This window comes from Schistocerca cancellata, chromosome 9 (assembly GCF_023864275.1).
Source record: "Schistocerca cancellata isolate TAMUIC-IGC-003103 chromosome 9, iqSchCanc2.1, whole genome shotgun sequence".
Classification (NCBI taxonomy): domain Eukaryota; kingdom Metazoa; phylum Arthropoda; class Insecta; order Orthoptera; family Acrididae; genus Schistocerca; species Schistocerca cancellata.
The window spans coordinates 521,273,571-521,299,641 of record NC_064634.1 but is presented as its reverse complement, the minus strand read 5'-3'; the positions used below and the strand labels follow the sequence as shown (position 1 = coordinate 521,299,641).

General features: G+C 55.0%; 27 non-coding genes across 27 annotated transcripts; all 27 read left to right on the top strand.

The window, feature by feature from the left end:
- Positions 1–256: 256 nt before the first annotated feature.
- On the top strand, positions 257–375 carry LOC126101674 (5S ribosomal RNA). Its single transcript, XR_007522401.1, has one exon. It is a non-coding gene; the product is annotated as a 5S ribosomal RNA (ribosomal RNA).
- Positions 376–1,210: 835 nt separating this feature from the next.
- LOC126102390 (5S ribosomal RNA) lies at positions 1,211–1,329 on the top strand. The gene has a single exon (XR_007522840.1). It is a non-coding gene; the product is annotated as a 5S ribosomal RNA (ribosomal RNA).
- Positions 1,330–2,168: 839 nt separating this feature from the next.
- LOC126101673 (5S ribosomal RNA) lies at positions 2,169–2,287 on the top strand. Its single transcript, XR_007522399.1, has one exon. It is a non-coding gene; the product is annotated as a 5S ribosomal RNA (ribosomal RNA).
- Positions 2,288–3,122: 835 nt separating this feature from the next.
- On the top strand, positions 3,123–3,241 carry LOC126102378 (5S ribosomal RNA). Its single transcript, XR_007522839.1, has one exon. It is a non-coding gene; the product is annotated as a 5S ribosomal RNA (ribosomal RNA).
- Positions 3,242–4,069: 828 nt separating this feature from the next.
- LOC126101682 (5S ribosomal RNA) lies at positions 4,070–4,188 on the top strand. The gene has a single exon (XR_007522408.1). It is a non-coding gene; the product is annotated as a 5S ribosomal RNA (ribosomal RNA).
- An 835-nt stretch (positions 4,189–5,023) lies between these two features.
- LOC126101672 (5S ribosomal RNA) lies at positions 5,024–5,142 on the top strand. Its single transcript, XR_007522398.1, has one exon. It is a non-coding gene; the product is annotated as a 5S ribosomal RNA (ribosomal RNA).
- Positions 5,143–5,977: 835 nt separating this feature from the next.
- Positions 5,978–6,096, top strand: LOC126101681 (5S ribosomal RNA). Its single transcript, XR_007522407.1, has one exon. It is a non-coding gene; the product is annotated as a 5S ribosomal RNA (ribosomal RNA).
- An 835-nt stretch (positions 6,097–6,931) lies between these two features.
- LOC126101680 (5S ribosomal RNA) lies at positions 6,932–7,050 on the top strand. The gene has a single exon (XR_007522406.1). It is a non-coding gene; the product is annotated as a 5S ribosomal RNA (ribosomal RNA).
- Positions 7,051–7,885: 835 nt separating this feature from the next.
- Positions 7,886–8,004, top strand: LOC126102366 (5S ribosomal RNA). The gene has a single exon (XR_007522838.1). It is a non-coding gene; the product is annotated as a 5S ribosomal RNA (ribosomal RNA).
- Positions 8,005–8,842: 838 nt separating this feature from the next.
- Positions 8,843–8,961, top strand: LOC126101785 (5S ribosomal RNA). Its single transcript, XR_007522503.1, has one exon. It is a non-coding gene; the product is annotated as a 5S ribosomal RNA (ribosomal RNA).
- An 835-nt stretch (positions 8,962–9,796) lies between these two features.
- On the top strand, positions 9,797–9,915 carry LOC126101671 (5S ribosomal RNA). Its single transcript, XR_007522397.1, has one exon. It is a non-coding gene; the product is annotated as a 5S ribosomal RNA (ribosomal RNA).
- Positions 9,916–10,755: 840 nt separating this feature from the next.
- LOC126101958 (5S ribosomal RNA) lies at positions 10,756–10,874 on the top strand. The gene has a single exon (XR_007522661.1). It is a non-coding gene; the product is annotated as a 5S ribosomal RNA (ribosomal RNA).
- Positions 10,875–11,718: 844 nt separating this feature from the next.
- On the top strand, positions 11,719–11,837 carry LOC126101957 (5S ribosomal RNA). The gene has a single exon (XR_007522660.1). It is a non-coding gene; the product is annotated as a 5S ribosomal RNA (ribosomal RNA).
- An 839-nt stretch (positions 11,838–12,676) lies between these two features.
- LOC126102354 (5S ribosomal RNA) lies at positions 12,677–12,795 on the top strand. Its single transcript, XR_007522837.1, has one exon. It is a non-coding gene; the product is annotated as a 5S ribosomal RNA (ribosomal RNA).
- Positions 12,796–13,632: 837 nt separating this feature from the next.
- Positions 13,633–13,751, top strand: LOC126101705 (5S ribosomal RNA). The gene has a single exon (XR_007522429.1). It is a non-coding gene; the product is annotated as a 5S ribosomal RNA (ribosomal RNA).
- Positions 13,752–14,591: 840 nt separating this feature from the next.
- LOC126102341 (5S ribosomal RNA) lies at positions 14,592–14,710 on the top strand. The gene has a single exon (XR_007522836.1). It is a non-coding gene; the product is annotated as a 5S ribosomal RNA (ribosomal RNA).
- Positions 14,711–15,548: 838 nt separating this feature from the next.
- Positions 15,549–15,667, top strand: LOC126101703 (5S ribosomal RNA). The gene has a single exon (XR_007522427.1). It is a non-coding gene; the product is annotated as a 5S ribosomal RNA (ribosomal RNA).
- Positions 15,668–16,507: 840 nt separating this feature from the next.
- LOC126102329 (5S ribosomal RNA) lies at positions 16,508–16,626 on the top strand. Its single transcript, XR_007522835.1, has one exon. It is a non-coding gene; the product is annotated as a 5S ribosomal RNA (ribosomal RNA).
- Positions 16,627–17,464: 838 nt separating this feature from the next.
- Positions 17,465–17,583, top strand: LOC126102317 (5S ribosomal RNA). Its single transcript, XR_007522833.1, has one exon. It is a non-coding gene; the product is annotated as a 5S ribosomal RNA (ribosomal RNA).
- An 838-nt stretch (positions 17,584–18,421) lies between these two features.
- Positions 18,422–18,540, top strand: LOC126101793 (5S ribosomal RNA). The gene has a single exon (XR_007522510.1). It is a non-coding gene; the product is annotated as a 5S ribosomal RNA (ribosomal RNA).
- An 840-nt stretch (positions 18,541–19,380) lies between these two features.
- LOC126101792 (5S ribosomal RNA) lies at positions 19,381–19,499 on the top strand. Its single transcript, XR_007522509.1, has one exon. It is a non-coding gene; the product is annotated as a 5S ribosomal RNA (ribosomal RNA).
- An 840-nt stretch (positions 19,500–20,339) lies between these two features.
- Positions 20,340–20,458, top strand: LOC126102304 (5S ribosomal RNA). The gene has a single exon (XR_007522831.1). It is a non-coding gene; the product is annotated as a 5S ribosomal RNA (ribosomal RNA).
- An 843-nt stretch (positions 20,459–21,301) lies between these two features.
- Positions 21,302–21,420, top strand: LOC126101670 (5S ribosomal RNA). Its single transcript, XR_007522396.1, has one exon. It is a non-coding gene; the product is annotated as a 5S ribosomal RNA (ribosomal RNA).
- Positions 21,421–22,260: 840 nt separating this feature from the next.
- LOC126101791 (5S ribosomal RNA) lies at positions 22,261–22,379 on the top strand. Its single transcript, XR_007522508.1, has one exon. It is a non-coding gene; the product is annotated as a 5S ribosomal RNA (ribosomal RNA).
- An 840-nt stretch (positions 22,380–23,219) lies between these two features.
- LOC126102292 (5S ribosomal RNA) lies at positions 23,220–23,338 on the top strand. The gene has a single exon (XR_007522830.1). It is a non-coding gene; the product is annotated as a 5S ribosomal RNA (ribosomal RNA).
- Positions 23,339–24,175: 837 nt separating this feature from the next.
- Positions 24,176–24,294, top strand: LOC126101669 (5S ribosomal RNA). Its single transcript, XR_007522395.1, has one exon. It is a non-coding gene; the product is annotated as a 5S ribosomal RNA (ribosomal RNA).
- An 840-nt stretch (positions 24,295–25,134) lies between these two features.
- On the top strand, positions 25,135–25,253 carry LOC126102280 (5S ribosomal RNA). The gene has a single exon (XR_007522829.1). It is a non-coding gene; the product is annotated as a 5S ribosomal RNA (ribosomal RNA).
- The last annotated feature ends 818 nt before the right edge of the window (positions 25,254–26,071 follow it).

Here is a 26,071-nt window from a genome sequence, read left to right as displayed (position 1 = left end):
TAGTGTCGAAGGCTGCACGCGCCCAGCGAATGACAGGGGGTGCAACGAGCAGCAGTGCGTCTCACACACGCGGCGGTGCGCCCGCTAATTCGGCCGTCGCTCTGCTGGGACGCCGGGCGCGCCTCCCCGCGCCGTCCTCGAGGAACTGGCGGTTGCGGAAGGAAGCGCTTTCGTCAAATGCAGCCGAAAACTAACATTTTGTGTGTTGGGAGAAAAGCCGAACGCGAATTCTGCCGTGCTCCTACATTAGATGAGCGCCAACGGCCATACCATGATGAATACACCGGTTCTCGTCCGATCACTGAAGTTAAGCATCATCGGGCCCGGCTAGTACTTGGATGGGTGACCGCCTGGGAAACCCGGGTGCTGTTGGCTCCCTTCCTCTTTTTTTTGTTATGTCGCCAGCCCAGTTTTCAAACTACCTTTCTGTTGTGACAAAGATGCTTCCTTAAGCCTTTTAAACTACTGTAATGGTACGAAAATGCAGTAATTAACTCAGTTTGAGGGAGAATGTGCTAACCAAGTTTGCCAAGAAGACTTTGAAAACGACAAAACAGTACGAATCGGCAGGTGATTTCTGAAATACGTCACCGCCTATTGTTGTGTAGGAGTGTAGAGTTCCAAATTTGATTTGTAACCAGGAATTTATTCCTTAGTCGTCTCGTCTCGTCTCGTCTCGTCTCGTCCCGCAGACGTTTGTCGTGCTTGCGCTGTCATATGGACCAGGACCCGAGCGGCAGCGAGCGGCAGTCGAGCAAAGTCGGGACAAGTCGGGACGGGGACAGGGACAGGGATAGGAATGGTGCGAATGCACTGCAAACTACGCAGACACCTGGTGTGAGGCGAGGCGAGGCGAGGAAGCCCACATCGCTACCAGTGGCGCCCTCCAGCACGACACTGCCACACACCGCACAGGCCCTCCGCTGAACACCAGGGACAAGATGCGTCCTCCGCTAGTGTCGAAGGCTGCACGCGCCCAGCGAATGACAGGGGGTGCAACGAGCAGCATTTCGTCTCACACACGCGGCGGTGCGCCCACTAATTCGGCCGTCGCTCTGCTGGGACGCCGGGCGCGCCTCCCCGCGCCGTCCTGGAGGAACTGGCGGTTGCGGAAGGAAGCGCTTTCGTCAAATGCGGCCGAAAACTAACATTTTGTGTGTTGGGAGAAAAGCCGAACGCGAATTCTGCCGTGCTCCTACATTAGACGAGCGCCAACGGCCATACCATGATGAATACACCGGTTCTCGTCCGATCACCGAAGTTAAGCATCATCGGGCCCGGCTAGTACTTGGATGGGTGACCGCCTGGGAAACCCGGGTGCTGTTGGCTCCCTTCCTTTTTTTTTTTTTTGTTATGTCGCCAGCCCAATTTTCAAACTACCTTTCTATTGTGACAAAGATGCTTCCTTAAGCCTTTTAAACTACTGTAATGGTACGAAAATGCAGTAATTAACTCAGTTTGAGGTAGAATGTGCTAACCAAGTTTGCCAAGAAGACTTTGAAAACGACAAAACAGTACGAATCGGCAGGTGATTTTTGAAATACGTCACCGCCTACTGTTGTGTAGCAGTGTAGAGTTCCAAATTTGATTTGTAACCACGAATTTATTCCTTAGTCGTCTCGTCTCGTCTCGTCTCGTCTCGTCCCGCAGACGTTTGTCGTGCTTGCGCTGTCATATGGACCACGACCCGAGCGGCAGCGAGCGGCAGTCGAGCAAAGTCGGGACAAGTCGGGACGGGGACAGGGACAGGGATAGGAATGGTGCGAATGCACTGCAAACTACGCAGACACCTGGTGTGAGGCGAGGCGAGGCGAGGAAGCCCACATCGCTACCAGTGGCGCCCTCCAGCACGACACTGCCACACCCCGCACAGGCCCTCCGCTGAACACCAGGGACAAGATGCGTCCTCCGCTAGTGTCGAAGGCTGCACGCGCCCAGCGAATGACAGGGGGTGCAACGAGCAGCAGTGCGTCTCACACACGCGGCGGTGCGCCCGCTAATTCGGCCGTCGCTCTGCTGGGACGCCGGGCGCGCCTCCCCGCGCCGTCCTCGAGGAACTGGCGGTTGCGGAAGGAAGCGCTTTCGTCAAATGCGGCCGAAAACTAACATTTTGTGTGTTGGGAGAAAAGCCGAACGCGAATTCTGCCGTGCTCCTACATTAGATGAGCGCCAACGGCCATACCATGATGAATACACCGGTTCTCGTCCGATCACTGAAGTTAAGCATCATCGGGCCCGGCTAGTACTTGGATGGGTGACCGCCTGGGAAACCCGGGTGCTGTTGGCTCCCTTCCTCTTTTTTTTGTTATGTCGCCAGCCCAGTTTTCAAACTACCTTTCTGTTGTGACAAAGATGCTTCCTTAAGCCTTTTAAACTACTGTAATGGTACGAAAATGCAGTAATTAACTCAGTTTGAGGGAGAATGTGCTAACCAAGTTTGCCAAGAAGACTTTGAAAACGACAAAACAGTACGAATCGGCAGGTGATTTCTGAAATACGTCACCGCCTATTGTTGTGTAGGAGTGTAGAGTTCCAAATTTGATTTGTAACCACGAATTTATTCCTTAGTCGTCTCTTATCGTCTCGTCTCGTCTCGTCCCGCAGACGTTTGTCGTGCTTGCGCTGTCATATGGACCACGACCCGAGCGGCAGCGAGCGGCAGTCGAGCAAAGTCGGGACAAGTCGGGACGGGGACAGGGACAGGGATAGGAATGGTGCGAATGCACTGCAAACTACGCAGACACCTGGTGTGAGGCGAGGCGAGGCGAGGAAGCCCACATCGCTACCAGTGGCGCCCTCCAGCACGACACTGCCACACCCCGCACAGGCCCTCCGCTGAACACCAGGGACAAGATGCGTCCTCCGCTAGTGTCGAAGGCTGCACGCGCCCAGCGAATGACAGGGGGTGCAACGAGCAGCAGTGCGTCTCACACACGCGGCGGTGCGCCCGCTAATTCGGCCGTCGCTCTGCTGGGACGCCGGGCGCGCCTCCCCGCGCCGTCCTGGAAGAACTGGCGGTTGCGGAAGGAAGCGCTTTCGTCAAATGCGGCCGAAAACTAACATTTTGTGTGTTGGGAGAAAAGCCGAACGCGAATTCTGCCGTGCTCCTACATTAGACGAGCGCCAACGGCCATACCATGATGAATACACCGGTTCTCGTCCGATCACCGAAGTTAAGCATCATCGGGCCCGGCTAGTACTTGGATGGGTGACCGCCTGGGAAACCCGGGTGCTGTTGGCTCCCTTCCTTTTTTTTTTTTTGTTATGTCGCCAGCCCAATTTTCAAACTACCTTTCTATTGTGACAAAGATGCTTCCTTAAGCCTTTTAAACTACTGTAATGGTACGAAAATGCAGTAATTAACTCAGTTTGAGGGAGAATGTGCTAACCAAGTTTGCCAAGAAGACTTTGAAAACGACAAAACAGTACGAATCGGCAGGTGATTTTTGAAATACGTCACCGCCTATTGTTGTGTAGGAGTGTAGAGTTCCAAATTTGATTTGTAACCACGAATTTATTCCTTAGTCGTCTCGTCTCGTCTCGTCTCGTCTCGTCCCGCAGACGTTTGTCGTGCTTGCGCTGTCATATGGACCACGACCCGAGCGGCAGTCGAGCAAAGTCGGGACAAGTCGGGACGGGGACAGGGACAGGGATAGGAATGGTGCGAATGCACTGCAAACTACGCAGACACCTGGTGTGAGGCGAGGCGAGGCGAGGAAGCCCACATCGCTACCAGTGGCGCCCTCCAGCACGACACTGCCACACACCGCACAGGCCCTCCGCTGAACACCAGGGACAAGATGCGTCCTCCGCTAGTGTCGAAGGCTGCACGCGCCCAGCGAATGACAGGGGGTGCAACGAGCAGCAGTGCGTCTCACACACGCGGCGGTGCGCCCGCTAATTCGGCCGTCGCTCTGCTGGGACGCCGGGCGCGCCTCCCCGCGCCGTCCTCGAGGAACTGGCGGTTGCGGAAGGAAGCGCTTTCGTCAAATGCAGCCGAAAACTAACATTTTGTGTGTTGGGAGAAAAGCCGAACGCGAATTCTGCCGTGCTCCTACATTAGATGAGCGCCAACGGCCATACCGTGATGAATACACCGGTTCTCGTCCGATCACTGAAGTTAAGCATCATCGGGCCCGGCTAGTACTTGGATGGGTGACCGCCTGGGAAACCCGGGTGCTGTTGGCTCCCTTCCTCTTTTTTTTGTTATGTCGCCAGCCCAGTTTTCAAACTACCTTTCTGTTGTGACAAAGATGCTTCCTTAAGCCTTTTAAACTACTGTAATGGTACGAAAATGCAGTAATTAACTCAGTTTGAGGGAGAATGTGCTAACCAAGTTTGCCAAGAAGACTTTGAAAACGACAAAACAGTACGAATCGGCAGGTGATTTCTGAAATACGTCACCGCCTATTGTTGTGTAGGAGTGTAGAGTTCCAAATTTGATTTGTAACCACGAATTTATTCCTTAGTCGTCTCGTCTCGTCTCGTCTCGTCTCGTCCCGCAGACGTTTGTCGTGCTTGCGCTGTCATATGGACCACGACCCGAGCGGCAGCGAGCGGCAGTCGAGCAAAGTCGGGACAAGTCGGGACGGGGACAGGGACAGGGATAGGAATGGTGCGAATGCACTGCAAACTACGCAGACACCTGGTGTGAGGCGAGGCGAGGCGAGGAAGCCCACATCGCTACCAGTGGCGCCCTCCAGCACGACACTGCCACACACCGCACAGGCCCTCCGCTGAACACCAGGGACAAGATGCGTCCTCCGCTAGTGTCGAAGGCTGCACGCGCCCAGCGAATGACAGGGGGTGCAACGAGCAGCAGTGCGTCTCACACACGCGGCGGTGCGCCCGCTAATTCGGCCGTCGCTCTGCTGGGACGCCGGGCGCGCCTCCCCGCGCCGTCCTCGAGGAACTGGCGGTTGCGGAAGGAAGCGCTTTCGTCAAATGCAGCCGAAAACTAACATTTTGTGTGTTGGGAGAAAAGCCGAACGCGAATTCTGCCGTGCTCCTACATTAGATGAGCGCCAACGGCCATACCATGATGAATACACCGGTTCTCGTCCGATCACTGAAGTTAAGCATCATCGGGCCCGGCTAGTACTTGGATGGGTGACCGCCTGGGAAACCCGGGTGCTGTTGGCTCCCTTCCTCTTTTTTTTGTTATGTCGCCAGCCCAGTTTTCAAACTACCTTTCTGTTGTGACAAAGATGCTTCCTTAAGCCTTTTAAACTACTGTAATGGTACGAAAATGCAGTAATTAACTCAGTTTGAGGGAGAATGTGCTAACCAAGTTTGCCAAGAAGACTTTGAAAACGACAAAACAGTACGAATCGGCAGGTGATTTCTGAAATACGTCACCGCCTATTGTTGTGTAGGAGTGTAGAGTTCCAAATTTGATTTGTAACCACGAATTTATTCCTTAGTCGTCTCGTATCGTCTCGTCTCGTCTCGTCCCGCAGACGTTTGTCGTGCTTGCGCTGTCATATGGACCACGACCCGAGCGGCAGCGAGCGGCAGTCGAGCAAAGTCGGGACAAGTCGGGACGGGGACAGGGACAGGGATAGGAATGGTGCGAATGCACTGCAAACTACGCAGACACCTGGTGTGAGGCGAGGCGAGGCGAGGAAGCCCACATCGCTACCAGTGGCGCCCTCCAGCACGACACTGCCACACACCGCACAGGCCCTCCGCTGAACACCAGGGACAAGATGCGTCCTCCGCTAGTGTCGAAGGCTGCACGCGCCCAGCGAATGACAGGGGGTGCAACGAGCAGCAGTGCGTCTCACACACGCGGCGGTGCGCCCGCTAATTCGGCCGTCGCTCTGCTGGGACGCCGGGCGCGCCTCCCCGCGCCGTCCTGGAGGAACTGGCGGTTGCGGAAGGAAGCGCTTTCGTCAAATGCGGCCGAAAACTAACATTTTGTGTGTTGGGAGAAAAGCCGAACGCGAATTCTGCCGTGCTCCTACATTAGACGAGCGCCAACGGCCATACCATGATGAATACACCGGTTCTCGTCCGATCACCGAAGTTAAGCATCATCGGGCCCGGCTAGTACTTGGATGGATGACCGCCTGGGAAACCCGGGTGCTGTTGGCTCCCTTCCTTTTTTTTTTGTTATGTCGCCAGCCCAATTTTCAAACTACCTTTCTATTGTGACAAAGATGCTTCCTTAAGCCTTTTAAATTACTGTAATGGTACGAAAATGCAGTAATTAACTCAGTTTGAGGGAGAATGTGCTAACCAAGTTTGCCAAGAAGACTTTGAAAACGACAAAACAGTACGAATCGGCAAGTGATTTTTGAAATACGTCACCGCCTATTGTTGTGTAGGAGTGTAGAGTTCCAAATTTGATTTGTAACCACGAATTTATTCCTTAGTCGTCTCGTCTCGTCTCGTCTCGTCTCGTCCCGCAGACGTTTGTCGTGCTTGCGCTGTCATATGGACCACGACCCGAGCGGCAGCGAGCGGCAGTCGAGCAAAGTCGGGACAAGTCGGGACGGGGACAGGGACAGGGATAGGAATGGTGCGAATGCACTGCAAACTACGCAGACACCTGGTGTGAGGCGAGGCGAGGCGAGGAAGCCCACATCGCTACCAGTGGCGCCCTCCAGCACGACACTGCCACACCCCGCACAGGCCCTCCGCTGAACACCAGGGACAAGATGCGTCCTCCGCTAGTGTCGAAGGCTGCACGCGCCCAGCGAATGACAGGGGGTGCAACGAGCAGCAGTGCGTCTCACACACGCGGCGGTGCGCCCGCTAATTCGGCCGTCGCTCTGCTGGGACGCCGGGCGCGCCTCCCCGCGCCGTCCTGGAGGAACTGGCGGTTGCGGAAGGAAGCGCTTTCGTCAAATGCGGCCGAAAACTAACATTTTGTGTGTTGGGAGAAAAGCCGAACGCGAATTCTGCCGTGCTCCTACATTAGACGAGCGCCAACGGCCATACCATGATGAATACACCGGTTCTCGTCCGATCACCGAAGTTAAGCATCATCGGGCCCGGCTAGTACTTGGATGGATGACCGCCTGGGAAACCCGGGTGCTGTTGGCTCCCTTCCTTTTTTTTTTGTTATGTCGCCAGCCCAATTTTCAAACTACCTTTCTATTGTGACAAAGATGCTTCCTTAAGCCTTTTAAATTACTGTAATGGTACGAAAATGCAGTAATTAACTCAGTTTGAGGGAGAATGTGCTAACCAAGTTTGCCAAGAAGACTTTGAAAACGACAAAACAGTACGAATCGGCAAGTGATTTTTGAAATACGTCACCGCCTATTGTTGTGTAGGAGTGTAGAGTTCCAAATTTGATTTGTAACCACGAATTTATTCCTTAGTCGTCTCGTCTCGTCTCGTCTCGTCTCGTCCCGCAGACGTTTGTCGTGCTTGCGCTGTCATATGGACCACGACCCGAGCGGCAGCGAGCGGCAGTCGAGCAAAGTCGGGACAAGTCGGGACGGGGACAGGGACAGGGATAGGAATGGTGCGAATGCACTGCAAACTACGCAGACACCTGGTGTGAGGCGAGGCGAGGCGAGGAAGCCCACATCGCTACCAGTGGCGCCCTCCAGCACGACACTGCCACACCCCGCACAGGCCCTCCGCTGAACACCAGGGACAAGATGCGTCCTCCGCTAGTGTCGAAGGCTGCACGCGCCCAGCGAATGACAGGGGGTGCAACGAGCAGCAGTGCGTCTCACACACGCGGCGGTGCGCCCGCTAATTCGGCCGTCGCTCTGCTGGGACGCCGGGCGCGCCTCCCCGCGCCGTCCTGGAGGAACTGGCGGTTGCGGAAGGAAGCGCTTTCGTCAAATGCGGCCGAAAACTAACATTTTGTGTGTTGGGAGAAAAGCCGAACGCGAATTCTGCCGTGCTCCTACATTAGACGAGCGCCAACGGCCATACCATGATGAATACACCGGTTCTCGTCCGATCACCGAAGTTAAGCATCATCGGGCCCGGCTAGTACTTGGATGGGTGACCGCCTGGGAAACCCGGGTGCTGTTGGCTCCCTTCCTTTTTTTTTTTTTGTTATGTCGCCAGCCCAATTTTCAAACTACCTTTCTATTGTGACAAAGATGCTTCCTTAAGCCTTTTAAACTACTGTAATGGTACGAAAATGCAGTAATTAACTCAGTTTGAGGGAGAATGTGCTAACCAAGTTTGCCAAGAAGACTTTGAAAACGACAAAACAGTACGAATCGGCAGGTGATTTTTGAAATACGTCACCGCCTATTGTTGTGTAGGAGTGTAGAGTTCCAAATTTGATTTGTAACCACGAATTTATTCCTTAGTCGTCTCGTCTCGTCTCGTCTCGTCTCGTCCCGCAGACGTTTGTCGTGCTTGCGCTGTCATATGGACCACGACCCGAGCGGCAGCGAGCGGCAGTCGAGCAAAGTCGGGACAAGTCGGGACGGGGACAGGGACAGGGATAGGAATGGTGCGAATGCACTGCAAACTACACAGACACCTGGTGTGAGGCGAGGCGAGGCGAGGAAGCCCACATCGCTACCAGTGGCGCCCTCCAGCACGACACTGCCACACCCCGCACAGGCCCTCCGCTGAACACCAGGGACAAGATGCTTCCTCCGCTAGTGTCGAAGGCTGCACGCGCCCAGCGAATGACAGGGGGTGCAACGAGCAGCAGTGCGTCTCACACACGCGGCGGTGCGCCCGCTAATTCGGCCGTCGCTCTGCTGGGACGCCGGGCGCGCCTCCCCGCGCCGTCCTCGAGGAACTGGCGGTTGCGGAAGGAAGCGCTTTCGTCAAATGCAGCCGAAAACTAACATTTTGTGTGTTGGGAGAAAAGCCGAACGCGAATTCTGCCGTGCTCCTACATTAGATGAGCGCCAACGGCCATACCATGATGAATACACCGGTTCTCGTCCGATCACTGAAGTTAAGCATCATCGGGCCCGGCTTGTACTTGGATGGGTGACCGCCTGGGAAACCCGGGTGCTGTTGGCTACCTTCCTCTTTTTTTTGTTATGTCGCCAGCCCAGTTTTCAAACTACCTTTCTGTTGTGACAAAGATGCTTCCTTAAGCCTTTTAAACTACTGTAATGGTACGAAAATGCAGTAATTAACTCAGTTTGAGGGAGAATGTGCTAACCAAGTTTGCCAAGAAGACTTTGAAAACGACAAAACAGTACGAATCGGCAGGTGATTTCTGAAATACGTCACCGCCTATTGTTGTGTAGGAGTGTAGAGTTCCAAATTTGATTTGTAACCACGAATTTATTCCTTAGTCGTCTCGTCTCGTCTCGTCTCGTCTCGTCCCGCAGACGTTTGTCGTGCTTGCGCTGTCATATGGACCAGGACCCGAGCGGCAGCGAGCGGCAGTCGAGCAAAGTCGGGACAAGTCGGGACGGGGACAGGGACAGGGATAGGAATGGTGCGAATGCACTGCAAACTACGCAGACACCTGGTGTGAGGCGAGGCGAGGCGAGGAAGCCCACATCGCTACCAGTGGCGCCCTCCAGCACGACACTGCCACACACCGCACAGGCCCTCCGCTGAACACCAGGGACAAGATGCGTCCTCCGCTAGTGTCGAAGGCTGCACGCGCCCAGCGAATGACAGGGGGTGCAACGAGCAGCAGTGCGTCTCACACACGCGGCGGTGCGCCCGCTAATTCGGCCGTCGCTCTGCTGGGACGCCGGGCGCGCCTCCCCGCGCCGTCCTGGAGGAACTGGCGGTTGCGGAAGGAAGCGCTTTCGTCAAATGCGGCCGAAAACTAACATTTTGTGTGTTGGGAGAAAAGCCGAACGCGAATTCTGCCGTGCTCCTACATTAGACGAGCGCCAACGGCCATACCATGATGAATACACCGGTTCTCGTCCGATCACTGAAGTTAAGCATCATCGGGCCCGGCTAGTACTTGGATGGGTGACCGCCTGGGAAACCCGGGTGCTGTTGGCTACCTTCCTCTTTTTTTTGTTATGTCGCCAGCCCAGTTTTCAAACTACCTTTCTGTTGTGACAAAGATGCTTCCTTAAGCCTTTTAAACTACTGTAATGGTACGAAAATGCAGTAATTAACTCAGTTTGAGGGAGAATGTGCTAACCAAGTTTGCCAAGAAGACTTTGAAAACGACAAAACAGTACGAATCGGCAGGTGATTTCTGAAATACGTCACCGCCTATTGTTGTGTAGGAGTGTAGAGTTCCAAATTTGATTTGTAACCACGAATTTATTCCTTAGTCGTCTCGTCTCGTCTCGTCTCGTCTCGTCCCGCAGACGTTTGTCGTGCTTGCGCTGTCATATGGACCACGACCCGAGCGGCAGCGAGCGGCAGTCGAGCAAAGTCGGGACAAGTCGGGACGGGGACAGGGACAGGGATAGGAATGGTGCGAATGCACTGCAAACTACGCAGACAGCTGGTGTGAGGCGAGGCGAGGCGAGGCGAGAAAGCCCACATCGCTACCAGTGGCGCCCTCCAGCACGACACTGCCACACCCCGCACAGGCCCTCCGCTGAACACCAGGGACAAGATGCGTCCTCCGCTAGTGTCGAAGGCTGCACGCGCCCAGCGAATGACAGGGGGTGCAACGAGCAGCAGTGCGTCTCACACACGCGGCGGTGCGCCCGCTAATTCGGCCGTCGCTCTGCTGGGACGCCGGGCGCGCCTCCCCGCGCCGTCCTCGAGGAACTGGCGGTTGCGGAAGGAAGCGCTTTCGTCAAATGCGGCCGAAAACTAACATTTTGTGTGTTGGGAGAAAAGCCGAACGCGAATTCTGCCGTGCTCCTACATTAGATGAGCGCCAACGGCCATACCATGATGAATACACCGGTTCTCGTCCGATCACTGAAGTTAAGCATCATCGGGCACGGCTAGTACTTGGATGGGTGACCGCCTGGGAAACCCGGGTGCTGTTGGCTCCCTTCCTCTTTTTTTGTTATGTCGCCAGCCCAGTTTTCAAACTACCTTTCTGTTGTGACAAAGATGCTTCCTTAAGCCTTTTAAACTACTGTAATGGTACGAAAATGCAGTAATTAACTCAGTTTGAGGGAGAATGTGCTAACCAAGTTTGCCAAGAAGACTTTGAAAACGACAAAACAGTACGAATCGGCAGGTGATTTCTGAAATACGTCACCGCCTATTGTTGTGTAGGAGTGTAGAGTTCCAAATTTGATTTGTAACCACGAATTTATTCCTTAGTCGTCTCGTCTCGTCTCGTCTCGTCTCGTCTCGTCCCGCAGACGTTTGTCGTGCTTGCGCTGTCATATGGACCACGACCCGAGCGGCAGCGAGCGGCAGTCGAGCAAAGTCGGGACAAGTCGGGACGGGGACAGGGACAGGGATAGGAATGGTGCGAATGCACTGCAAACTACGCAGACAGCTGGTGTGAGGCGAGGCGAGGCGAGGCGAGGAAGCCCACATCGCTACCAGTGGCGCCCTCCAGCACGACACTGCCACACCCCGCACAGGCCCTCCGCTGAACACCAGGGACAAGATGCGTCCTCCGCTAGTGTCGAAGGCTGCACGCGCCCAGCGAATGACAGGGGGTGCAACGAGCAGCAGTGCGTCTCACACACGCGGCGGTGCGCCCGCTAATTCGGCCGTCGCTCTGCTGGGACGCCGGGCGCGCCTCCCCGCGCCGTCCTCGAGGAACTGGCGGTTGCGGAAGGAAGCGCTTTCGTCAAATGCGGCCGAAAACTAACATTTTGTGTGTTGGGAGAAAAGCCGAACGCGAATTCTGCCGTGCTCCTACATTAGATGAGCGCCAACGGCCATACCATGATGAATACACCGGTTCTCGTCCGATCACTGAAGTTAAGCATCATCGGGCACGGCTAGTACTTGGATGGGTGACCGCCTGGGAAACCCGGGTGCTGTTGGCTCCCTTCCTCTTTTTTTGTTATGTCGCCAGCCCAGTTTTCAAACTACCTTTCTGTTGTGACAAAGATGCTTCCTTAAGCCTTTTAAACTACTGTAATGGTACGAAAATGCAGTAATTAACTCAGTTTGAGGGAGAATGTGCTAACCAAGTTTGCCAAGAAGACTTTGAAAACGACAAAACAGTACGAATCGGCAGGTGATTTCTGAAATACGTCACCGCCTATTGTTGTGTAGGAGTGTAGAGTTCCAAATTTGATTTGTAACCACGAATTTATTCCTTAGTCGTCTCGTCTCGTCTCGTCTCGTCTCGTCCCGCAGACGTTTGTCGTGCTTGCGCTGTCATATGGACCACGACCCGAGCGGCAGCGAGCGGCAGTCGAGCAAAGTCGGGACAAGTCGGGACGGGGACAGGGACAGGGATAGGAATGGTGCGAATGCACTGCAAACTACGCAGACAGCTGGTGTGAGGCGAGGCGAGGCGAGGCGAGGAAGCCCACATCGCTACCAGTGGCGCCCTCCAGCACGACACTGCCACACCCCGCACAGGCCCTCCGCTGAACACCAGGGACAAGATGCGTCCTCCGCTAGTGTCGAAGGCTGCACGCGCCCAGCGAATGACAGGGGGTGCAACGAGCAGCAGTGCGTCTCACACACGCGGCGGTGCGCCCGCTAATTCGGCCGTCGCTCTGCTGGGACGCCGGGCGCGCCTCCCCGCGCCGTCCTGGAGGAACTGGCGGTTGCGGAAGGAAGCGCTTTCGTCAAATGCGGCCGAAAACTAACATTTTGTGTGTTGGGAGAAAAGCCGAACGCGAATTCTGCCGTGCTCCTACATTAGACGAGCGCCAACGGCCATACCATGATGAATACACCGGTTCTCGTCCGATCACCGAAGTTAAGCATCATCGGGCCCGGCTAGTACTTGGATGGGTGACCGCCTGGGAAACCCGGGTGCTGTTGGCTCCCTTCCTTTTTTTTTTTTGTTATGTCGCCAGCCCAATTTTCAAACTACCTTTCTATTGTGACAAAGATGCTTCCTTAAGCCTTTTAAACTACTGTAATGGTACGAAAATGCAGTAATTAACTCAGTTTGAGGGAGAATGTGCTAACCAAGTTTGCCAAGAAGACTTTGAAAACGACAAAACAGTACGAATCAGCAGGTGATTTTTGAAATACGTCACCGCCTATTGTTGTGTAGGAGTGTAGAGTTCTAAATTTGATTTGTAACCACGAATTTATTCCTTAGTCGTCTCGTCTCGTCTCGTCTCGTCTCGTCCCGCAGACGTTTGTCGTGCTTGCGCTGTCATATGGACCACGACCCGAGCGGCAGCGAGCGGCAGTCGAGCAAAGTCGGGACAAGTCGGGACGGGGACAGGGACAGGGATAGGAATGGTGCGAATGCACTGCAAACTACGCAGACACCTGGTGTGAGGCGAGGCGAGGCGAGGAAGCCCACATCGCTACCAGTGGCGCCCTCCAGCACGACACTGCCACACCCCGCACAGGCCCTCCGCTGAACACCAGGGACAAGATGCGTCCTCCGCTAGTGTCGAAGGCTGCACGCGCCCAGCGAATGACAGGGGGTGCAACGAGCAGCAGTGCGTCTCACACACGCGGCGGTGCGCCCGCTAATTCGGCCGTCGCTCTGCTGGGACGCCGGGCGCGCCTCCCCGCGCCGTCCTGGAGGAACTGGCGGTTGCGGAAGGAAGCGCTTTCGTCAAATGCGGCCGAAAACTAACATTTTGTGTGTTGGGAGAAAAGCCGAACGCGAATTCTGCCGTGCTCCTACATTAGACGGGCGCCAACTGCCATACCATGATGAATACACCGGTTCTCGTCCGATCACCGAAGTTAAGCATCATCGGGCCCGGCTAGTACTTGGATGGGTGACCGCCTGGGAAACCCGGGTGCTGTTGGCTCCCTTCCTCTTTTTTTTGTTATGACGCCAGCCCAGTTTTCAAACTACCTTTCTATTGTGACAAAGATGCTTCCTTAAGCCTTTTAAACTACTGTAATGGTACGAAAATGCAGTAATTAACTCAGTTTGAGGGAGAATGTGCTAACCAAGTTTGCCAAGAAGACTTTGAAAACGACAAAACAGTACGAATCGGCAGGTGATTTTTGAAATACGTCACCGCCTATTGTTGTGTAGGAGTGTAGAGTTCCAAATTTGATTTGTAACCACGAATTTATTCCTTAGTCGTCTCGTCTCGTCTCGTCGCGTCTCGTCTCGTCCCGCAGACGTTTGTCGTGCTTGCGCTGTCATATGGACCACGACCCGAGCGGCAGCGAGCGGCAGTCGAGCAAAGTCGGGACAAGTCGGGACGGGGACAGGGACAGGGATAGGAATGGTGCGAATGCACTGCAAACTACGCAGACACCTGGTGTGAGGCGAGGCGAGGCGAGGAAGCCCACATCGCTACCAGTGGCGCCCTCCAGCACGACACTGCCACACCCCGCACAGGCCCTCCGCTGAACACCAGGGACAAGATGCGTCCTCCGCTAGTGTCGAAGGCTGCACGCGCCCAGCGAATGACAGGGGGTGCAACGAGCAGCAGTGCGTCTCACACACGCGGCGGTGCGCCCGCTAATTCGGCCGTCGCTCTGCTGGGACGCCGGGCGCGCCTCCCCGCGCCGTCCTGGAGGAACTGGCGGTTGCGGAAGGAAGCGCTTTCGTCAAATGCGGCCGAAAACTAACATTTTGTGTGGTGGGAGAAAAGCCGAACGCGAATTCTGCCGTGCTCCTACATTAGACGAGCGCCAACGGCCATACCATGATGAATACACCGGTTCTCGTCCGATCACCGAAGTTAAGCATCATCGGGCCCGGCTAGTACTTGGATGGGTGACCGCCTGGGAAACCCGGGTGCTGTTGGCTCCCTTCCTTTTTTTTTTTTTGTTATGTCGCCAGCCCAATTTTCAAACTACCTTTCTATTGTGACAAAGATGCTTCCTTAAGCCTTTTAAACTACTGTAATGGTACGAAAATGCAGTAATTAACTCAGTTTGAGGGAGAATGTGCTAACCAAGTTTGCCAAGAAGACTTTGAAAACGACAAAACAGTACGAATCGGCAGGTGATTTTTGAAATACGTCACCGCCTATTGTTGTGTAGGAGTGTAGAGTTCCAAATTTGATTTGTAACCACGAATTTATTCCTTAGTCGTCTCGTCTCGTCTCGTCTCGTCTCGTCCCGCAGACGTTTGTCGTGCTTGCGCTGTCATATGGACCACGACCCGAGCGGCAGCGAGCGGCAGTCGAGCAAAGTCGGGACAAGTCGGGACGGGGACAGGGACAGGGATAGGAATGGTGCGAATGCACTGCAAACTACGCAGACACCTGGTGTGAGGCGAGGCGAGGCGAGGAAGCCCACATCGCTACCAGTGGCGCCCTCCAGCACGACACTGCCACACCCCGCACAGGCCCTCCGCTGAACACCAGGGACAAGATGCGTCCTCCGCTAGTGTCGAAGGCTGCACGCGCCCAGCGAATGACAGGGGGTGCAACGAGCAGCAGTGCGTCTCACACACGCGGCGGTGCGCCCGCTAATTCGGCCGTCGCTCTGCTGGGACGCCGGGCGCGCCTCCCCGCGCCGTCCTGGAGGAACTGGCGGTTGCGGAAGGAAGCGCTTTCGTCAAATGCGGCCGAAAACTAACATTTTGTGTGTTGGGAGAAAAGCCGAACGCGAATTCTGCCGTGCTCCTACATTAGACGGGCGCCAACTGCCATACCATGATGAATACACCGGTTCTCGTCCGATCACCGAAGTTAAGCATCATCGGGCCCGGCTAGTACTTGGATGGGTGACCGCCTGGGAAACCCGGGTGCTGTTGGCTCCCTTCCTCTTTTTTTTGTTATGACGCCAGCCCAGTTTTCAAACTACCTTTCTATTGTGACAAAGATGCTTCCTTAAGCCTTTTAAACTACTGTAATGGTACGAAAATGCAGTAATTAACTCAGTTTGAGGGAGAATGTGCTAACCAAGTTTGCCAAGAAGACTTTGAAAACGACAAAACAGTACGAATCGGCAGGTGATTTTTGAAATACGTCACCGCCTATTGTTGTGTAGGAGTGTAGAGTTCCAAATTTGATTTGTAACCACGAATTTATTCCTTAGTCGTCTCGTCTCGTCTCGTCGCGTCTCGTCTCGTCCCGCAGACGTTTGTCGTGCTTGCGCTGTCATATGGACCACGACCCGAGCGGCAGCGAGCGGCAGTCGAGCAAAGTCGGGACAAGTCGGGACGGGGACAGGGACAGGGATAGGAATGGTGCGAATGCACTGCAAACTACGCAGACACCTGGTGTGAGGCGAGGCGTGGCGAGGAAGCCCACATCGCTACCAGTGGCGCCCTCCAGCACGACACTGCCACACCCCGCACAGGCCCTCCGCTGAACACCAGGGACAAGATGCGTCCTCCGCTAGTGTCGAAGGCTGCACGCGCCCAGCGAATGACAGGGGGTGCAACGAGCAGCAGTGCGTCTCACACACGCGGCGGTGCGCCCGCTAATTCGGCCGTCGCTCTGCTGGGACGCCGGGCGCGCCTCCCCGCGCCGTCCTGGAGGAACTGGCGGTTGCGGAAGGAAGCGCTTTCGTCAAATGCGGCCGAAAACTAACATTTTGTGTGGTGGGAGAAAAGCCGAACGCGAATTCTGCCGTGCTCCTACATTAGACGAGCGCCAACGGCCATACCATGATGAATACACCGGTTCTCGTCCGATCACCGAAGTTAAGCATCATCGGGCCCGGCTAGTACTTGGATGGGTGACCGCCTGGGAAACCCGGGTGCTGTTGGCTCCCTTCCTTTTTTTTTTTTTGTTATGTCGCCAGCCCAATTTTCAAACTACCTTTCTATTGTGACAAAGATGCTTCCTTAAGCCTTTTAAACTACTGTAATGGTACGAAAATGCAGTAATTAACTCAGTTTGAGGGAGAATGTGCTAACCAAGTTTGCCAAGAAGACTTTGAAAACGACAAAACAGTACGAATCGGCAGGTGATTTTTGAAATACGTCACCGCCTATTGTTGTGTAGGAGTGTAGAGTTCCAAATTTGATTTGTAACCACGAATTTATTCCTTAGTCGTCTCGTCTCGTCTCGTCTCGTCTCGTCCCGCAGACGTTTGTCGTGCTTGCGCTGTCATATGGACCACGACCCGAGCGGCAGCGAGCGGCAGTCGAGCAAAGTCGGGACAAGTCGGGACGGGGACAGGGACAGGGATAGGAATGGTGCGAATGCACTGCAAACTACGCAGACACCTGGTGTGAGGCGAGGCGAGGCGAGGAAGCCCACATCGCTACCAGTGGCGCCCTCCAGCACGACACTGCCACACCCCGCACAGGCCCTCCGCTGAACACCAGGGACAAGATGCGTCCTCCGCTAGTGTCGAAGGCTGCACGCGCCCAGCGAATGACAGGGGGTGCAACGAGCAGCAGTGCGTCTCACACACGCGGCGGTGCGCCCGCTAATTCGGCCGTCGCTCTGCTGGGACGCCGGGCGCGCCTCCCCGCGCCGTCCTGGAGGAACTGGCGGTTGCGGAAGGAAGCGCTTTCGTCAAATGCGGCCGAAAACTAACATTTTGTGTGTTGGGAGAAAAGCCGAACGCGAATTCTGCCGTGCTCCTACATTAGACGAGCGCCAACGGCCATACCATGATGAATACACCGGTTCTCGTCCGATCACCGAAGTTAAGCATCATCGGGCCCGGCTAGTACTTGGATGGGTGACCGCCTGGGAAACCCGGGTGCTGTTGGCTCCCTTCCTTTTTTTTTTTTTGTTATGTCGCCAGCCCAATTTTCAAACTACCTTTCTATTGTGACAAAGATGCTTCCTTAAGCCTTTTAAACTACTGTAATGGTACGAAAATGCAGTAATTAACTCAGTTTGAGGGAGAATGTGCTAACCAAGTTTGCCAAGAAGACTTTGAAAACGACAAAACAGTACGAATCAGCAGGTGATTTTTGAAATACGTCACCGCCTATTGTTGTGTAGGAGTGTAGAGTTCCAAATTTGATTTGTAACCACGAATTTATTCCTTAGTCGTCTCGTCTCGTCTCGTCTCGTCTCGTCCCGCAGACGTTTGTCGTGCTTGCGCTGTCATATGGACCACGACCCGAGCGGCAGCGAGCGGCAGTCGAGCAAAGTCGGGACAAGTCGGGACGGGGACAGGGACAGGGATAGGAATGGTGCGAATGCACTGCAAACTACGCAGACACCTGGTGTGAGGCGAGGCGAGGCGAGGAAGCCCACATCGCTACCAGTGGCGCCCTCCAGCACGACACTGCCACACCCCGCACAGGCCCTCCGCTGAACACCAGGGACAAGATGCGTCCTCCGCTAGTGTCGAAGGCTGCACGCGCCCAGCGAATGACAGGGGGTGCAACGAGCAGCAGTGCGTCTCACACACGCGGCGGTGCGCCCGCTAATTCGGCCGTCGCTCTGCTGGGACGCCGGGCGCGCCTCCCCGCGCCGTCCTGGAGGAACTGGCGGTTGCGGAAGGAAGCGCTTTCGTCAAATGCGGCCGAAAACTAACATTTTGTGTGTTGGGAGAAAAGCCGAACGCGAATTCTGCCGTGCTCCTACATTAGACGAGCGCCAACTGCCATACCATGATGAATACACCGGTTCTCGTCCGATCACCGTAGTTAAGCATCATCGGGCCCGGCTAGTACTTGGATGGGTGACCGCCTGGGAAACCCGGGTGCTGTTGGCTCCCTTCCTCTTTTTTTTGTTATGACGCCAGCCCAGTTTTCAAACTACCTTTCTATTGTGACAAAGATGCTTCCTTAAGCCTTTTAAACTACTGTAATGGTACGAAAATGCAGTAATTAACTCAGTTTGAGGGAGAATGTGCTAACCAAGTTTGCCAAGAAGACTTTGAAAACGACAAAACAGTACGAATCGGCAGGTGATTTTTGAAATACGTCACCGCCTATTGTTGTGTAGGAGTGTAGAGTTCCAAATTTGATTTGTAACCACGAATTTATTCCTTAGTCGTCTCGTCTCGTCTCGTCGCGTCTCGTCTCGTCCCGCAGACGTTTGTCGTGCTTGCGCTGTCATATGGACCACGACCCGAGCGGCAGCGAGCGGCAGTCGAGCAAAGTCGGGACAAGTCGGGACGGGGACAGGGACAGGGATAGGAATGGTGCGAATGCACTGCAAACTACGCAGACACCTGGTGTGAGGCGAGGCGAGGCGAGGAAGCCCACATCGCTACCAGTGGCGCCCTCCAGCACGACACTGCCACACCCCGCACAGGCCCTCCGCTGAACACCAGGGACAAGATGCGTCCTCCGCTAGTGTCGAAGGCTGCACGCGCCCAGCGAATGACAGGGGGTGCAACGAGCAGCAGTGCGTCTCACACACGCGGCGGTGCGCCCGCTAATTCGGCCGTCGCTCTGCTGGGACGCCGGGCGCGCCTCCCCGCGCCGTCCTGGAGGAACTGGCGGTTGCGGAAGGAAGCGCTTTCGTCAAATGCGGCCGAAAACTAACATTTTGTGTGTTGGGAGAAAAGCCGAACGCGAATTCTGCCGTGCTCCTACATTAGACGAGCGCCAACTGCCATACCATGATGAATACACCGGTTCTCGTCCGATCACCGTAGTTAAGCATCATCGGGCCCGGCTAGTACTTGGATGGGTGACCGCCTGGGAAACCCGGGTGCTGTTGGCTCCCTTCCTCTTTTTTTTGTTATGACGCCAGCCCAGTTTTCAAACTACCTTTCTATTGTGACAAAGATGCTTCCTTAAGCCTTTTAAACTACTGTAATGGTACGAAAATGCAGTAATTAACTCAGTTTGAGGGAGAATGTGCTAACCAAGTTTGCCAAGAAGACTTTGAAAACGACAAAACAGTACGAATCGGCAGGTGATTTTTGAAATACGTCACCGCCTATTGTTGTGTAGGAGTGTAGAGTTCCAAATTTGATTTGTAACCACGAATTTATTCCTTAGTCGTCTCGTCTCGTCTCGTCGCGTCTCGTCTCGTCCCGCAGACGTTTGTCGTGCTTGCGCTGTCATATGGACCACGACCCGAGCGGCAGCGAGCGGCAGTCGAGCAAAGTCGGGACAAGTCGGGACGGGGACAGGGACAGGGATAGGAATGGTGCGAATGCACTGCAAACTACGCAGACACCTGGTGTGAGGCGAGGCGAGGCGAGGAAGCCCACATCGCTACCAGTGGCGCCCTCCAGCACGACACTGCCACACCCCGCACAGGCCCTCCGCTGAACACCAGGGACAAGATGCGTCCTCCGCTAGTGTCGAAGGCTGCACGCGCCCAGCGAATGACAGGGGGTGCAACGAGCAGCAGTGCGTCTCACACACGCGGCGGTGCGCCCGCTAATTCGGCCGTCGCTCTGCTGGGACGCCGGGCGCGCCTCCCCGCGCCGTCCTGGAGGAACTGGCGGTTGCGGAAGGAAGCGCTTTCGTCAAATGCGGCCGAAAACTAACATTTTGTGTGGTGGGAGAAAAGCCGAACGCGAATTCTGCCGTGCTCCTACATTAGTCGAGCGCCAACGGCCATACCATGATGAATACACCGGTTCTCGTCCGATCACCGAAGTTAAGCATCATCGGGCCCGGCTAGTACTTGGATGGGTGACCGCCTGGGAAACCCGGGTGCTGTTGGCTCCCTTCCTTTTTTTTTTTTTGTTATGTCGCCAGCCCAATTTTCAGACTACCTTTCTATTGTGACAAAGATGCTTCCTTAAGCCTTTTAAACTACTGTAATGGTACGAAAATGCAGTAATTAACTCAGTTTGAGGGAGAATGTGCTAACCAAGTTTGCCAAGAAGACTTTGAAAACGACAAAACAGTACGAATCGGCAGGTGATTTTTGAAATACGTCACCGCCTATTGTTGTGTAGGAGTGTAGAGTTCCAAATTTGATTTGTAACCACGAATTTATTCCTTAGTCGTCTCGTCTCGTCTCGTCTCGTCTCGTCCCGCAGACGTTTGTCGTGCTTGCGCTGTCATATGGACCACGACCCGAGCGGCAGCGAGCGGCAGTCGAGCAAAGTCGGGACAAGTCGGGACGGGGACAGGGACAGGGATAGGAATGGTGCGAATGCACTGCAAACTACGCAGACAGCTGGTGTGAGGCGAGGCGAGGCGAGGCGAGGAAGCCCACATCGCTACCAGTGGCGCCCTCCAGCACGACACTGCCACACCCCGCACAGGCCCTCCGCTGAACACCAGGGACAAGATGCGTCCTCCGCTAGTGTCGAAGGCTGCACGCGCCCAGCGAATGACAGGGGGTGCAACGAGCAGCAGTGCGTCTCACACACGCGGCGGTGCGCCCGCTAATTCGGCCGTCGCTCTGCTGGGACGCCGGGCGCGCCTCCCCGCGCCGTCCTCGAGGAACTGGCGGTTGCGGAAGGAAGCGCTTTCGTCAAATGCAGCCGAAAACTAACATTTTGTGTGTTGGGAGAAAAGCCGAACGCGAATTCTGCCGTGCTCCTACATTAGATGAGCGCCAACGGCCATACCATGATGAATACACCGGTTCTCGTCCGATCACTGAAGTTAAGCATCATCGGGCCCGGCTAGTACTTGGATGGGTGACCGCCTGGGAAACCCGGGTGCTGTTGGCTCCCTTCCTCTTTTTTTTGTTATGTCGCCAGCCCAGTTTTCAAACTACCTTTCTGTTGTGACAAAGATGCTTCCTTAAGCCTTTTAAACTACTGTAATGGTACGAAAATGCAGTAATTAACTCAGTTTGAGGGAGAATGTGCTAACCAAGTTTGCCAAGAAGACTTTGAAAACGACAAAACAGTACGAATCGGCAGGTGATTTCTGAAATACGTCACCGCCTATTGTTGTGTAGGAGTGTAGAGTTCCAAATTTGATTTGTAACCACGAATTTATTCCTTAGTCGTCTCGTCTCGTCTCGTCTCGTCTCGTCTCGTCCCGCAGACGTTTGTCGTGCTTGCGCTGTCATATGGACCACGACCCGAGCGGCAGCGAGCGGCAGTCGAGCAAAGTCGGGACAAGTCGGGACGGGGACAGGGACAGGGATAGGAATGGTGCGAATGCACTGCAAACTACGCAGACACCTGGTGTGAGGCGAGGCGAGGCGAGGAAGCCCACATCGCTACCAGTGGCGCCCTCCAGCACGACACTGCCACACCCCGCACAGGCCCTCCGCTGAACACCAGGGACAAGATGCGTCCTCCGCTAGTGTCGAAGGCTGCACGCGCCCAGCGAATGACAGGGGGTGCAACGAGCAGCAGTGCGTCTCACACACGCGGCGGTGCGCCCGCTAATTCGGCCGTCGCTCTGCTGGGACGCCGGGCGCGCCTCCCCGCGCCGTCCTGGAGGAACTGGCGGTTGCGGAAGGAAGCGCTTTCGTCAAATGCGGCCGAAAACTAACATTTTGTGTGTTGGGAGAAAAGCCGAACGCGAATTCTGCCGTGCTCCTACATTAGACGAGCGCCAACTGCCATACCATGATGAATACACCGGTTCTCGTCCGATCACCGTAGTTAAGCATCATCGGGCCCGGCTAGTACTTGGATGGGTGACCGCCTGGGAAACCCGGGTGCTGTTGGCTCCCTTCCTCTTTTTTTTGTTATGACGCCAGCCCAGTTTTCAAACTACCTTTCTATTGTGACAAAGATGCTTCCTTAAGCCTTTTAAACTACTGTAATGGTACGAAAATGCAGTAATTAACTCAGTTTGAGGGAGAATGTGCTAACCAAGTTTGCCAAGAAGACTTTGAAAACGACAAAACAGTACGAATCGGCAGGTGATTTTTGAAATACGTCACCGCCTATTGTTGTGTAGGAGTGTAGAGTTCCAAATTTGATTTGTAACCACGAATTTATTCCTTAGTCGTCTCGTCTCGTCTCGTCGCGTCTCGTCTCGTCCCGCAGACGTTTGTCGTGCTTGCGCTGTCATATGGACCACGACCCGAGCGGCAGCGAGCGGCAGTCGAGCAAAGTCGGGACAAGTCGGGACGGGGACAGGGACAGGGATAGGAATGGTGCGAATGCACTGCAAACTACGCAGACACCTGGTGTGAGGCGAGGCGAGGCGAGGAAGCCCACATCGCTACCAGTGGCGCCCTCCAGCACGACACTGCCACACCCCGCACAGGCCCTCCGCTGAACACCAGGGACAAGATGCGTCCTCCGCTAGTGTCGAAGGCTGCACGCGCCCAGCGAATGACAGGGGGTGCAACGAGCAGCAGTGCGTCTCACACACGCGGCGGTGCGCCCGCTAATTCGGCCGTCGCTCTGCTGGGACGCCGGGCGCGCCTCCCCGCGCCGTCCTGGAGGAACTGGCGGTTGCGGAAGGAAGCGCTTTCGTCAAATGCGGCCGAAAACTAACATTTTGTGTGGTGGGAGAAAAGCCGAACGCGAATTCTGCCGTGCTCCTACATTAGACGAGCGCCAACGGCCATACCATGATGAATACACCGGTTCTCGTCCGATCACCGAAGTTAAGCATCATCGGGCCCGGCTAGTACTTGGATGGGTGACCGCCTGGGAAACCCGGGTGCTGTTGGCTCCCTTCCTTTTTTTTTTTTGTTATGTCGCCAGCCCAATTTTCAGACTACCTTTCTATTGTGACAAAGATGCTTCCTTAAGCCTTTTAAACTACTGTAATGGTACGAAAATGCAGTAATTAACTCAGTTTGAGGGAGAATGTGCTAACCAAGTTTGCCAAGAAGACTTTGAAAACGACAAAACAGTACGAATCGGCAGGTGATTTTTGAAATACGTCACCGCCTATTGTTGTGTAGGAGTGTAGAGTTCCAAATTTGATTTGTAACCACGAATTTATTCCTTAGTCGTCTCGTCTCGTCTCGTCTCGTCTCGTCCCGCAGACGTTTGTCGTGCTTGCGCTGTCATATGGACCACGACCCGAGCGGCAGCGAGCGGCAGTCGAGCAAAGTCGGGACAAGTCGGGACGGGGACAGGGACAGGGATAGGAATGGTGCGAATGCACTGCAAACTACGCAGATACCTGGTGTGAGGCGAGGCGAGGCGAGGAAGCCCACATCGCTACCAGTGGCGCCCTCCAGCACGACACTGCCACACCCCGCACAGGCCCTCCGCTGAACACCAGGGACAAGATGCGTCCTCCGCTAGTGTCGAAGGCTGCACGCGCCCAGCGAATGACAGGGGGTGCAACGAGCAGCAGTGCGTCTCACACACGCGGCGGTGCGCCCGCTAATTCGGCCGTCGCTCTGCTGGGACGCCGGGCGCGCCTCCCCGCGCCGTCCTGGAGGAACTGGCGGTTGCGGAAGGAAGCGCTTTCGTCAAATGCAGCCGAAAACTAACATTTTGTGTGTTGGGAGAAAAGCCGAACGCGAATTCTGCCGTGCTCCTACATTAGATGAGCGCCAACGGCCATACCATGATGAATACACCGGTTCTCGTCCGATCACTGAAGTTAAGCATCATCGGGCCCGGCTAGTACTTGGATGGGTGACCGCCTGGGAAACCCGGGTGCTGTTGGCTCCCTTCCTCTTTTTTTTGTTATGTCGCCAGCCCAGTTTTCAAACTACCTTTCTGTTGTGACAAAGATGCTTCCTTAAGCCTTTTAAACTACTGTAATGGTACGAAAATGCAGTAATTAACTCAGTTTGAGGGAGAATGTGCTAACCAAGTTTGCCAAGAAGACTTTGAAAACGACAAAACAGTACGAATCGGCAGGTGATTTCTGAAATACGTCACCGCCTATTGTTGTGTAGGAGTGTAGAGTTCCAAATTTGATTTGTAACCACGAATTTATTCCTTAGTCGTCTCGTCTCGTCTCGTCTCGTCTCGTCTCGTCCCGCAGACGTTTGTCGTGCTTGCGCTGTCATATGGACCACGACCCGAGCGGCAGCGAGCGGCAGTCGAGCAAAGTCGGGACAAGTCGGGACGGGGACAGGGACAGGGATAGGAATGGTGCGAATGCACTGCAAACTACGCAGACACCTGGTGTGAGGCGAGGCGAGGCGAGGAAGCCCACATCGCTACCAGTGGCGCCCTCCAGCACGACACTGCCACACCCCGCACAGGCCCTCCGCTGAACACCAGGGACAAGATGCGTCCTCCGCTAGTGTCGAAGGCTGCACGCGCCCAGCGAATGACAGGGGGTGCAACGAGCAGCAGTGCGTCTCACACACGCGGCGGTGCGCCCGCTAATTCGGCCGTCGCTCTGCTGGGACGCCGGGCGCGCCTCCCCGCGCCGTCCTCGAGGAACTGGCGGTTGCGGAAGGAAGCGCTTTCGTCAAATGCGGCCGAAAACTAACATTTTGTGTGTTGGGAGAAAAGCCGAACGCGAATTCTGCCGTGCTCCTACATTAGACGAGCGCCAACGGCCATACCATGATGAATACACCGGTTCTCGTCCGATCACCGAAGTTAAGCATCATCGGGCCCGGCTAGTACTTGGATGGGTGACCGCCTGGGAAACCCGGGTGCTGTTGGCTCCCTTCCTTTTTTTTTTTTTGTTATGTCGCCAGCCCAATTTTCAAACTACCTTTCTATTGTGACAAAGATGCTTCCTTAAGCCTTTTAAACTACTGTAATGGTACGAAAATGCAGTAATTAACTCAGTTTGAGGGAGAATGTGCTAACCAAGTTTGCCAAGAAGACTTTGAAAACGACAAAACAGTACGAATCGGCAGGTGATTTTTGAAATACGTCACCGCCTATTGTTGTGTAGGAGTGTAGAGTTCCAAATTTGATTTGTAACCACGAATTTATTCCTTAGTCGTCTCGTCTCGTCTCGTCGCGTCTCGTCTCGTCCCGCAGACGTTTGTCGTGCTTGCGCTGTCATATGGACCACGACCCGAGCGGCAGCGAGCGGCAGTCGAGCAAAGTCGGGACAAGTCGGGACGGGGACAGGGACAGGGATAGGAATGGTGCGAATGCACTGCAAACTACGCAGACACCTGGTGTGAGGCGAGGCGAGGCGAGGAAGCCCACATCGCTACCAGTGGCGCCCTCCAGCACGACACTGCCACACCCCGCACAGGCCCTCCGCTGAACACCAGGGACAAGATGCGTCCTCCGCTAGTGTCGAAGGCTGCACGCGCCCAGCGAATGACAGGGGGTGCAACGAGCAGCAGTGCGTCTCACACACGCGGCGGTGCGCCCGCTAATTCGGCCGTCGCTCTGCTGGGACGCCGGGCGCGCCTCCCCGCGCCGTCCTGGAGGAACTGGCGGTTGCGGAAGGAAGCGCTTTCGTCAAATGCGGCCGAAAACTAACATTTTGTGTGTTGGGAGAAAAGCCGAACGCGAATTC